Source organism: Galeopterus variegatus, unplaced genomic scaffold (assembly GCF_000696425.1).
Source record: "Galeopterus variegatus unplaced genomic scaffold, G_variegatus-3.0.2 Scaffold1852, whole genome shotgun sequence".
Classification (NCBI taxonomy): Eukaryota; Metazoa; Chordata; class Mammalia; order Dermoptera; family Cynocephalidae; genus Galeopterus; species Galeopterus variegatus.
The window spans coordinates 30664-44847 of record NW_007727963.1 but is presented as its reverse complement, the minus strand read 5'-3'; positions in this window follow the sequence as shown (position 1 = coordinate 44847).

The window sequence follows — 14184 nt, the reverse complement described above, 5'->3', positions numbered from 1 at the left end:
CCCCCCGCCGGCCCACGGGCGCCCGCCCTGCCCTGACCCTCGGGGCCCGGGCTGGGCCGGGCCCGGAAGCGGCCGCAGCCATTGCTGCCGCGGGGCCGCGGGGGGCGCGGGCTGGGGCGATGCGGACGCCCGGACGCCGCGCTCTGATTGGTCCGAAGTTGGCGGCTCGGACCCGCGCCCGGGCGCGGATTCCGGAGCCGGGCTGACCCCGAACCTCAAACCCGGGCCGCTCGCCTTGGCGTGGCCGTGTGCATTCCCGCCTTTGTCCCGCTCGGGGTTTGCGAACCTTTAAACCCTGAACTCTTACTCCCTGTCGCGGAGTTTTACTCGCTTCTCTTCAAATGCAGAAGGAAATGGGCCTTGACACAGCTGGAGGCATCCTCCAAAATACCTTTGTCATGTTCCTGACTCTGGAAGCAAGCTTATGGCCCGACTGTTGAGAACAGCCCCTGAGGTGCAGGACATTTCCGTGCTGCTCACGTTTGAGTTGTGCATCTTTGTTTTTTTTTCATGCTTGTTTCAGAGGTTCGCGGGATCGAAAAGTATGTTGAACGTAACGGAGAAAGGGGGTATACACTGCCAGCAACGAATCCATTTCTAGTTAAAAACTTGTCACAGGCAATTTAAGTTAATATTCAAAACGGTTGCGACTAGTTCTTTTATGGTAATGTAACCCCTGGGAGGTTCTCAACACTTCCCAAGATACACTATTCCTGAGTCCTCCCTTGCTTGAAAATCACCAGACCTGTTTTGGATTTTTACCCAAAAAGCAGTGGAAATGGGGGAGACGGGAGGGAATGCCAAATAATGAAATCTGGTATAACAACAATGAAATAACGTTTTAGTGTTTTTTTAGTAACTTGTGCGGTGTGCTTATGCTTACAAGGAGCCTTTTTCAGACTTCAAGATGACACCCGAGCCTTCTACTCTTTTCTCTGGACGTTTTTTGTAGTTTTCTACTGGCGGGTATTTTCTCAGAAACCATTTGATGTTCCCAATTGATGTTCTCCTTATAAACCATTAAAAAGAGACACAAACACACACGTAATTTTGGCAAAATTAAAGAGCACACACACGATGGGAATTATTCCTGTTTCTTCAGGATAATGCCTTGGAACCCAAACAGTTCCTAAGTAGATTTTTATTTAAGTTTAGAAAAAGTTAAAAACAAACAAACAACAACAACAAAAAAAAAAAACAGGAAAAAATGCAATAGCAATATTTGGAGATTTTAAAGAACAGATTGAATGATTAAATAATCCTCTTTCTGAGAAACGTAAGGGAAAGGAGGAGCAATGCCTCAATCGCTCTGAGTTTTGATCTCTGATTTGCCATAGAAAACGATGATCTCTAATTTATGTAGCGGTAAATAAATTAATAAATAAATACAAAGTTTGGGGGAAATTTGGAGTTAGATGGGTTTTAGACACATAGTAGATGTTAATTAAATACTGCTTGAATGAAAGTCAGTTCTGAGATTTTCAAACTAGTCTATGGTGAGCCAAGAATTCACTTTGCTCTTTGCTGTGCCTTACAAGAATCTGGACCAAATAGATTGTCCAGGGATCCTTTGAACCAGGACTGAAAATAAGCCAGACCAGATCCATTAGACCCAGTTGGAACCAGACCACAGTCCAGAGAGTGGGGCTCTGGCATTTTCCCCAGGGCATTCAGAGCTTTCAGTTAGTCTTTCAGCCACCCTCAAGCCATACTGGGTTCTCTGTTAAATGTTCTGCCATGTCTCTTTGGGCACAGAAGTTTCCACAGCTTTTGATCACTAGAGAGGAAAAGAAATGTTTTTTTGGTTTCAGTCTGACACAACCATCACTCACTGATGACCCTTGCTTTGGCATATCCTTTTGGTTGCATGCTACGATTCTAGGCTGCCAGATTGAGAATGCTCATCTCTGAATGTAGAAATCTTTACTTACTGGGAAATGGTAAAAAATAAATAAATTTTGAAAGATAAATCTAAAATCAATATGAGAAACTTTCCAAATTTTTTATGAATCTTGGTCAGAGATTTGCTAAAATGGACACAAACATTGTGTATTTCATTAAAGCATGCAATGTTCTTTTTATCTATTTAATGACGTATTCTAAAGATCTACTAACTAAAACATGGGAACCAGCAATAAAAGCTCTTAATAGTAAGTTCCATTACAACACATAAAGAAGGATATGTGTTTGCCAAATCAAAATGCACAGTACTGACCGGAAATTTGATTTTGAAGCCTGTAAGACAGTGGTTGTATCGTGAGTCATTTCTTAAAACTTTAAAAGCTACAAAGTGACCTTTCAATATTATCTTTGAAAAACGGGAAATTAAAAGTCTGCTTTATATCAAGAGTTTAAGTCCAGTCTTAAAAAATAAATAAAATCTAAAGGTTGGTATTAAAGTACTACCACACACCTGATTTAGTTATCCTAGAAAAAACTGCACTATCTTTACACAATAGAAATGATTTTATACACATTTCTTCTTTCAAATTTGCTGTTGGAAGAATTTTTTTTTCATTGATATGCCTAAAGAAAAGCTCTAGTTGCAGAATTCAAACTTGTGTACTTGTGTGGGCCTTGTTTTTTCATTTCAAGGAAGACTTGAATTATAATTCCATATTAATTAATTGTTTTACCACACATACTGCCTAATTCTTTTGATTGCATCTTGGTTGTTAATGACTGTTTCCAAGTGCCATGGTAGCATAAAAGCCTCATACAAAAACAAAAATAAAAACACCACTGAGGTTTATTTGTCTGTAGTTTCCTGAGAGTCAGAGGGATTTTGCAGTGAATGAATATAAAATCAAGTTTACAGAGCAGAAAAGACTAAAGATTTATTTGATGTGACAAAAAAGAAGAAATTTGTTAAAATCCAGAGTAGGTGTGTCATATTCTTGCTCCGAAGCCATCTCTCCTTAGCATTGATTCCCCAATAGCAATAGCATCATGAAAAGATGGCCCTGAAACTCGAAAAAGTCTGAGTGTTAAATTTTCCTTCCTTAATTTCTTGGTTTTAGGTGATGGCCCCACACACTTGTATGCAATACCAAAGAAAAATCATAAGATCCTTTAACTAAAAGAAACCTAGAGGTAGTCGGGACTTAAGTAAGGTTATAAAGAGAAAAGCTGAAGTATAAATTAGTGATCATCTCACCCCAAAAGTCAATGCTATTCACGAAGCAGAGTATGGAAGGGTAACCGGAAGCTGAAGGAAAACGAGAGGAGGAAACCAAAGTTAAGTTTTCATGTATTGAGTGCCTAGTATATGCCAGAAACTAGACTGGGTTTTTCGTATCCATTACCATAAAGCCCTAGCAGCCTACCAAAGTTCCAACAAGAAGGAAATGGACAGAATTAAAACGAGAGGAGGAAACCAAAGTTAAGTTTTCATGTATTGAGTGCCTAGTATATGCCAGAAATTAGACTGGGTTTTTCGTATCCATTACCATAAAGCCCTAGCAGCCTACCAAAGTTCCAACAAGAAGGAAATGGACAGAATTAGTGAAGAATATAGACAGCAGGAGTTCAAGAAGGAGGTTTCAATTGACTGAGAAGTTCCCATGAGAGAAGCAGGATCCAACAGAGAAAACAGAGAGGACTTGAGAGAGAGAGAGAGAGAATGTGTGTGTGTGTGCGCGCACACGCGTGCCCTGAATATCAGCTTCCAGTTAGGCCAACTTTGACCTTACATCTCTAAAAAAAAGACTCAGATCTCATTATCAGGTTTCAGCTAGCACAAACAGTAAGTATTCCCAGTGGTACTGAGCTTTTTTTCCCCCTATAAACCAAAGATAGCTCTCAAGTGACACAGAACCAAAATCAATGAGCCTTTTTTGACTCCAGTGACCCAGAACCAAAACCAGTAAGCCATTTGTGACTTACAAATGGATGCAAGAGATGTCCTCAAAAGAAGGTGCAAAAAGATGCAGCCTTCCCAAAATCCAGAACCATTCCTAAAGATAGCCAAAAGAAAGACAGACACATATAACACCCACCCTCCCAACAAAATGGTGACTAAACTATTTTTAAAACCAAGGGCAACTTCTTAACAGACCATTTCAAGTGAGTAGGAGGAATCTTAGTTTAAGTAACAATTTTCTATAAATTCTCTGAAACTATATAAATAAAGTAATAATAGTAATACTGTCTTACTAATTATTGTATTTAGACAGAGGAAAGAACTGACATTTTCCTTAGAAAATGTTATTTCAAATAAACATCAGACTTGAGTGCTGATGTCTTGGTGACCTCAATAAATAAGAGCACTTACACAGCCAGTGATGTAATTCCCTACTGAAATAGAATCTTGTAAGGCCTTCTCTCTACCAACTGTTTATTTCTTATGTTTGGTGCCTGAAGTTTCAGGTAGTATTTCATCACCAGAAAGGTAAGGTTCTAACACCATCCTTTTATGCTGAGTATAAAATCCTGGTAAATTAGCATTGTTTTTTTGTTTTGTTTGTTTTTTAGGAGGCTGGCCAGTATGGGAATCTGAACCCATGACCTTGGTGTTATAAGGCTGTGCTCTAATCAGCTGAGCAACTGGCCAGCCCAATTAACATTGTTTGAAGGTTATCAATTTTAGAATTTCTCTCTGTTGTTTGCCATTGTAACTGAACGATGTATTAACATACAAAGGGGTCTGCAAGAAGTTCACGAAAAGTGCATATTATGAAAAAAACTATTCATGGATTTCAACAATTTTTTGCACCAAAATAAACTCATACTAACTTATTATAACATGTCTGAACATGATCTAGTTTAAGGCACTAAAAAGGATAGGACATCAGTGTGAAAAGAGCCTCTATCAGAGCAACATGAATTCTGCTAAAATTGAAGCGAAAACAAATATCAAATAGATGGTGAAGCTTGGGTGGAAGATGGTGAAATCATTGATGCTTTACAAAAAGTTTATGGAGACAGTGCCCCAAAGAAATCATTTGTTTACAAATGTACAATTCATTTTAAGAAGGGACAAGGAATTTAACCATGTCAATGCAGTCTTTTTTTTACATCATTTACTGAAGAAAAATGGGTGGTTCCCTTTCAAGATTTTTTTAAGATTGGGAAACAAAAAGAAGTCAGAAGGAGCCAAATCAATAAACTCTCACAAAATCACCCTTGTTTGATGAGAGCACTGAGCAGGAGCATTGTTGTGGTAGAGAAGGACTCTGTTGAAGGTGAAGCCCCTAGCAGCAGACCACCCACATCAATTTTCAAGGAAAAAGTTCATCTCGTTCTTGCCCTAATTGAAGAGGATTGATGACTAATGGAAGAAACAATAGCCAACATCTCAATTAGTTCAAGTTACATGATTCTGACTGAAAATTAAATTGAGCAAACTTTTTACTTGATGTGTGCCAAAATTGTTGCACCCAGATCAGCTGCAGACAAGAGCAGAGCTTTCAATAGAGATTTTAAACAAGTGAGATTGAGATCCCGAAGCATTTCTTTAAAGAACTGGAACAGAAGATTAAACATGTCTTTACCAGTACCCAAAATTGTTGCACCCAGATCAGCTGCAGACAAGAGCAGAGCTTTCAATAGAGATTTTAAATAAGTGAGATTGAGATCCCGAAGCATTTCTTTAAAGAACTGGAACAGAAGATTAAACATGTCTTTACCAGTAGAGTCCTAAAAACAAAGGACAATCAGAGCCATGGCTACCAAGAAGTGGAAGTGGTCCAGTCAAAGCAAAAGCAGACAGGTCAAGAGCAATGGTCATGGCAACAGTTTTTTTGGATACTCAAGGCATTTTGCTTGTTGACTTTCTGGAGGGCCAAAGAATGACAACATCTGCTTATTGTGAGAGTGTTTTGAGAATGTTAGCCAAAGCTTTAGCAGAAAAACACCTAGGAAAGCTTCACCAGAGAGTCCTTCTCCACCACCACAATGCTCCTGCTCAGTCCTCTCATCAAGCAAGGGCGATTTTATGAGAATTTTGATGGGAAATCATTACTTATCCACTTTACAGTTCTGATTTGGCTCCTTCTAACTTCTTTTTGTTTCCCAATCTTAGAAATCTTGAAAGGGCACCACCCATTTTTCTTCAGTAAATGATGTAAAAAAGACTGCATTGACATGGTTAAATTCTCAGGATCCTCAGTTCTTCATAAATAGACTACATGGCTGGTATCATCACTTACAAAAGTGTCCTCAACTTGATGGAGCTTATGTTGAGAAATAAAGTTTATATTTTATACTTTTATCTTTTAATTCCATTTTTTCATGAACATTTTGACATCCCCTCATTTTTTGGCACATGAATAAAGAACATTACTTTTTTACTTGGCCTCTTTATTTTTATACTTTTATCTTTTAATTCCATTTTTTCATGAACATTTTGACATCCCCTCATTTTTTTGCACATGAATAAAGAACATTACTTTTTTACTTGGCCTCTTTAGGTGAGTTAAAGATAATAATGTTTATTAACATTGGTTTCCTGTGTTTAAAATAGTCTTTGCAGTTGGGCAACAGTATATTAATGTCACTTATTTCTAACACAGTGAAAAATTTTCACCCTAACTTGTGAAGTATAGTATTTAAATAATGTACCTGAATTAAATAAGAAACAATATATAATTTTGAAAGTTACTAATACTGTTTGCCCTGCAGGTAATTTTAATTCTTTGTTATAATTAACTGGTTGCCATATGGAAAATCAAATTGAAAGACTTCCAGCTATGTTAGATATAGTCCCTGGAGAAAAGATACAAAATTATAAATAAATAAAAAAAAATCAAATACAGCTAAAATAACAGATTCTCTTATACCATTGATTCCAGTGTTTCCTCCATGAGTTATAACATGGCCAGCCTTTGCACTGCTGTTCTCTTTTTTTGAGGAATTCAGTTATTATAAGTCTCTCTTTATTAAAGGCAACTATGCAGCTGTGAAGGAAAAAATTGGCATTATGCTGATCCTTCAACTCATGAGTTCTGAACTTTTCAGCAAAATTTTACCATAAGAAACCTTACACCATAAAAAAGCAAAAGCACTTCTTTAAAAATCACACAAGCCATACCAGAGTCTGTGCTAAATTATATAGGTTACCCACAAAAATGGCTTCTGGAACCCTCTTCCTCTAAACACAACTGCCAAAATAATCTCCCTCTACTGCTTCTACCACGGGAAACTCCTTTGTATTAAAAGTGTTTCCAGTCTCCATTGGAGTAGTGAGGAGCCATGGAAACATCAAGGATTTTGGAATCAGGGAATTCCAGATCTAAGATGTAGTAACATGAGACCATGGGAAGTTAATAACCACTCTAAGACTCCGTTATTTTTTCTGTATAATAAGGATGATAATGCCTACTTTGCAGAGCCCCAGGCATAAGTGGACATTATTGTTATTATTACCATGGATTAGGACTAAGTTTCACAGCTGTACTTCAGTGTTCTTCACCAAGCCACGTGGGCTTTGCTGTAATTATAAAGTGAGTCTGTTACTTTGCACTGTGACACATGGCAAACTCCAATCATACTTTCAGGGTAAGGATGATAGCTTCAATATCTGTATAATGCTGGCTATAAGATAATGATGCTTCCACAGAGGTAGCCATGATGCTAAAAATTTACAGTGAGAGCTTACGGGAAACTTTTTTTCCCCTAACACCTGGTGAGGGCCTTCTTAGAAGTAACTCTCTACAGAGTCCCTCGAGGGTGCAGAATACCACGTGGTAAGAGGTACAAGAGTGCTCTCTTAGAGCCACCAGTGCCCCTCCCATGATAACCCACTCATCTTTTAACCTATTAACCCATTAATCCATGAACAGATAATCCATTCATGAAGGTAGAGCCCTCATGATCCAATCACCTCCCAAAGGACCCACTTTTCAACACTGCCACATTGGTGATCAGCTTCCACATGAGCTTTGGAAGAGACAAACATTCAGACCATGACAGTATTCAAGGTTAGGAAATAAGGTAGAGCCCTCATGATCCAATCACCTCCCAAAGGACCCACTTTTCAACACTGCCACATTAGTGATCAGCTTCCACATGAGCTTTGGAAGAGACAAACATTCAGACCATGACAGTATTCAAGGTTAGGAAATGGAGAAATGGGACAAGTTCTGGAACCTAACACATATAGTACATGTAGGAAATTATACATGTAGCAAACTAGAAATCATTATTAGGGATAAACTGCAAATGGCTTTCATTGAGAGGATGGGTACTATCATCTTAAACAAATTTTTCATCAGGTGCTTAAAAAATTCCTCCAAAACTAATTAAATATCAATAACAGAACTGAACAACCTGTGTTTTGCCACCAAAAGTCTGATGCTCAGTGGGCAATGCACAATAAGAAGCAAACCTTGCAGAATTCTGTCTACATGAGACTGGATTTTTTCTGGGTATACTACATTATTCTAATATTTAGAAAAGATCATTAAAGTAAATACCAAAAAATAAAATAAAAATATTTGAAATCTTTGTAATACTTTTCATACAATGAGAATGTAGAGATGAAATAATGAGTTAATCCTTAAACTATTTGGCTAATTTATTTTGGATTTCTGGGCCCAATATTTCACACACGTTCCTCTCTTACATCTCCTCTATTTCCTTTCCCTTTTCCTGCCTGTCTCCTGGAGCTACAGTGGTATTATATGCTATAAAAAAATATTTTACTCATGCAATTGCAATGCTTCTTCACTTTCAGGCTCAGTAGGGAAAAACATAGAGGTGTTTAATTCTCCAGATTTATATTTTTTTCATGGGAAATGAAAGTCTAAATCTAAAAAGTAGCAACTTGTAGTAAAATATTATTTTTCTTCTTTTCCCAGTATGTCTAAATGGCATCGAGTTCAAATACTTTATTATAGATAATCTTAGCCAATTTAAATGTCCAATTTCTCAATAAAACATGAATCAGGAAAAGTCAATATCTTTGCAAATGTGATTTCAAATTTTGCCCTCAGAGAGTCTAATTCAATTTCCACTCACTTCAGTGGGAGTTATAAAAAATAGATTTGAGGTGAGAATTTGGCCCATGAAATTTAAAATGATTGTAGGGTAGGTAGGGTAGGTAAAATATTTCTTATGCTCATGATTATATAGTAGTTGTGGAATTTTCAAAAGGAAGACATTACAAAACATAATATAGCAAAATTCAATTAAAAAGTTGTTAATTTAACTAGCTTTGAAGAGTTTTAACTTAAAGAATATACCTAATAAAGAATGTTTTATTCATTCATTCAAAAATATTTATTCATACCAACATCACTTTTTCAAAGGATAAATATTTTCTAGCCAATAATATTCAATATGACAATTAGTTCTAATGTAAAACCTGAAAAATCTCCAAGTATTGCCTAATATATAGGACAAAAGAACCATTTTGATCTATGGAATATATTTAGTTGCAAGCATAAGATTCTACAGCTGTTTCTGGGAAAAAACAGTAGGATAACTTAAAAAATAAAAACAAAAACTGGCTTTAATTATTTTTTTCACTGAATTCATGAGTCAAAAGTTTATTTTAGACCTTTAGTGACACAACCTCAATCTGTTTAATTATTCTTATTTCCTCCTCTAGAAACAGTTCTGCCAGCATCTGTGCTTAAAATAGTCACTTCTTGTTTACCAGATGCCTTTGATTTAGTATCATTCTTAACTTGCTCCTGCCCATATCACTGGTACTACCATAGCTTAGATCCTAAAGCCCCACATTTATTATAATTCTTATATGTCCCTATTCCAGCTCCTTTTTGCTTGAAAGCACTGTTGAGATCACTGCTAGATTAATATTCCTAAAATATTATCTTGACCCCCTTTCTCTAATAACTTGGATAAATTCACATACCAACTGGATATTCCCAAATCCTTATTCTGAAGTCAAAAGGCTGTCTACAATCTGGTTCCATCTCACTCATCCAACCTTAACTCCCACTATTCTTTTAGAATCCTCCATGCAGTCAAACTCACTTATTCTCTCTTCCCTTATCATACATGGCTCAATGTTATGCTTACATTTTTTTCTGTTGCCTGAAATTTTCTCTTTATTATTTTCTTCTTATTTAACTACTACCATCCTTCATAGTACAATCTACATAACATCTTTTCCACGAAACCATTTCTGACTATTACCATTGGAAGTGATCTCACCTGCTTTTTTATATCCATAGTTTCTGTTGTCTGTTCATTCATGTGGCACTTAAAAATTACTATCTTACTTTGTTAGATGCTAAAAGAGGAACAGAACACATAGCTTTAAAAGAAACAAAAATCAGGTTTGTGTGAGTCTTATTAGCAATACTGTACACATTAAGGAAATGAAGCAAAATCTTAAAACTGACAACAAATAAAAGGAAAGAAAACTAAACCTAGAATTTTATAAACACCCAAACTATCATTCAAACCTAAAAGCAAATAATGACATTTTCAAGTATACATGGATTCAAAGCATTACCCCAAGACTCTCTGAAAGAAACCAAAAGATGTAACCCAGCAAGAAGAAAAGTAAAACTAGGTTGAAGCAATAATATAATAAACACTGAAAACCAAAAAATAAATTACATAAATTTATTTGTAAAAATAAAATTGTAAAATTTCAAAAATCTTTTAACATATCAATCTCAACCAATCAATTCATAAACACTGAAAACCAAAAAATAAATTACATAAATTTATTTGTAAAAATAAAATTGTAAAATATCAAAAATCTTTTAACATATCAATCTCAACCAATCAATTCGAAACATTGACATGGCAAATGGGAAGTACATATCTATGTAAAGGGGAAACAGAGGTGCTTTAAAGCACGTTAAAGTTTGAGAACTTAATTTGATTGATTACTCTAGAAGTCGTCAAAGAAAAAATGTAGGTGTGTATCTTAAAATTTTTAGGATACTCAGAAGAAATAGATAAGAAAAAAAAAAAGAGGTGGCAGAAGAGAATAATAAAGCAAAAACAAAAAATAAGAGGAAAAACTCAAGACATAGAAGTAATTATAACCAATATGAATGGTTTTAAAATAATCCATAAGAAATGGAAGCAATCTCATTCATCATGGAATGAATGGATAAACAAAATGTGATATATATATATATATGTACATATACACACACACTTATAACCAATATGAATGGTTTTAAAATAATCCATAAGAAATGGAAGCAATCTCATTCATCACGGAATGAATGGATAAACAAAATGTGATATATATATATATGTACATATATATACACACACACACACACACACACATACCTTTGAAAGGAAGGAAATCTTGTCACATGCTACAACATGGATGAAACTTGAGGATGTTACGCTAAGTGAAATAAGCTAGTCACAAAAAGACAAGTACTGTATTATTCCACTTATATGAGGTATCTAAAGTAGTCAAATTCATAGAAACAGAAAGTAGAATGGTGAAGCTGTGGGGAATGGAAAATATGGAATTGTTTAATGGGTATAGAGTTTTATTTTGCAAGGTGAAAAGTTCTGTAGGTCTGTTTGACAACAATGTGGATATATTCAATCAACACTACTGAATCGTACACTTAAAGATAGTTAAGATGGTAAATTTTATTTTATGCACTATTTACCACAATTTAATATTTTTAAATTATTTAAACCAATCTACAAAGGGCAGTCACTGATTGTCATGACCCTCTAAAGTACAGGCTTCCAAACAGCGCCTTTTGTAGGGTGTAAGAGCTAAACTGACTAGAATGTGTATTGAGCTTAAAAGAAAAAACCAAAAACCTGATATTATGTTGGATGGATTGAACATATTGAACAGAGCAATAAAATAAAAAATCAATAATAATCAAATATTTAGAGATTCTCAACACAAAATAAAACACTACAAACAAAACCCATAGTGTAGAAGCAAAGTGGTAATTAATTGAAAAGATACACAGCCTTGATTGTTAAAAACAACAACAAAAAAAGACAAAATGAACTGTATCTTGCAATCAGGAAGCAAGAGAAGGGAAAAAACAAAATAAATGGAAAGAGTAGAAGGAAGAACATAATAATGATAAAAGAATAAATTAAGAAAACAGAAAACCATAAGAAATGAATAGATTTAATTAAAATAAAAGGTAGTGTTTGAAAAAACTAATAAAAGAGACAGATTTAGGGCAAGTATAATTAAGAAAAATGCAAGGATACAACTAATAACAATAGGATAAAAGGGAATATTATTGATTCAAAGAATTTTGTAAGGTTATAAGATTTTAATTAGTACCATCAGTCATCTTATACCAGTGAATTTGGCATCTCAGCTACATGGTTTGTCTAATTTTTCCAGGACAATATAAATTACCAAAACTAGTTCAGAAAGTAGTAGAAAACCCAACGGAGCAACAATAAAATAAGTTGAACAGGTAGTTAACAATCTACCTACACAAAAGTTATCAGACTCAAGACAGAGTTAAGGTCAGGGAGCAAATAATCCCCTTTTTTATGTAAACAGATACAGAATTTAGAAAAATATTAAATCTAATCAACTGCGCTCACAGCCTACAATATCCTAATAAAAATGGACAATGACAGTATATGAAAAGAAAATTATTGTGCACTTTCATTTTTGAACATGAATACAAAAATCCTAAATATTATATTAATACATTAGCTAATAGAATCCAACAATGTGTTAAAAGAAAATACATAATAATATGTCAGATTTAAAATAGGCTATGAGGGTGATATAATATTAGAAAGCCCATCATTTTAATTCCCTATATTAACATATTAACAAAATTTTTTTTATCTAAATAGATGACCCCAGTTTTTCAAATAAAAGTCAACATCCATTAATTTATATATATAGCATATATATATGCAAATTAGAACTCAGAAGAAATATTCAAAATCTGAACGTGTGTTTAAACCAGAACAGAAATATGGAGCAAATACTATACCTGAGAATTAAACATTAGCATAATCATTAAGAGCTCAGTTTTAAAGCCTGACTGACTGATTTGAATCTGGCACCTCTACCTCTTAGCTATTGGATTTGTATCTCTATCATCAGGAAATGAAGAAGTGGATGTGATTTGCTTCCTACTGTCCCTATCCCTTCTGTATTTGAACAGCCTTCTCTGCCCCCAACTCTAATTCTAGCTCATACTAGCCTATGTTCATATAGTAAATGCAGCAAAGAGGCACAAGACAATCTCTTCATGTAACTGTGCTCTGACTAGTCTGGTTTGAAGTTGGTTTTCTTAAAAACTGATTCAGCTTTACCTGGTCTGCCTCTGTCACAAATGGATCCTCACCCCTCCCCAAAAGAGGGACAACCTTACTCCCTGCAGCACTCACACCTGCCAACAGGATCTTCAAGTGGGAAGTATCATCGATTGGCTGAGGGGCCTCTTGGGCAGTCCCATGGCCTTGGTTTCCCTCTGCTGTTCTCCATGCTCTTCCAGGTGAAGGCATGGGAACCCCTGGAGTCCTCTTCCACATATTCAAAGGCTCATGGTAAAATAGGGCATTGGTGTGGCCTTTCCAGGTTATACCTTTGGACCCATACATACTGCACTGTAGTTCCTTCATGTCCAGAAAGAAAGAAGCTATCCCTTCTTCACTCTTTGGACAGGAAACTGGCTCTGGTCTTTATGTTTACATACACCCTTCAATTGGGATTGAGAACAAAATGCTGTACTTCTAAATATGTAAAACACTTTCTAGCAAGTACCATTTCCTTCCAAATTCTTTCTCATATATCTCAATGTAAAGGCTGTCAAAGCAAGTGAACTTCACTCACACCTGGGGTCAGACTAAGAATCTTAGGGCAATGACCAGGACCTCTTTGAACTCAACCTTGGAAAAATCAGTAACTTTGTTCTCAACAGGGATCTGTCTCCACTGTTAGCCTTGCAATATTTGGTATCCTCAAGGAACAAAAAAACCTTACGATGCATAAAAATAAAAACTTTAAAATAGGAGAAAATATAGAAGACTATGTTCATGACCTAAAAGTGGAGAAAGAAACCCTTCTTAAGAAATAAAAATATTTAAAAATATAAAAAGTCGATATGGGAGAGCACACCAAAATTTGAAATTCTGAACAATTCAAGAAATCATTAAAATGTTGAAAGACAAGCTATGGACTAAGAAAAATATTTGCAATATATGTAACAAACAACATATCAGTAAGAAAGAGACAAATGCCTGAAAGAAAAATGGACAAAAATTAAAAAGTAATTGATAGAAATAAAA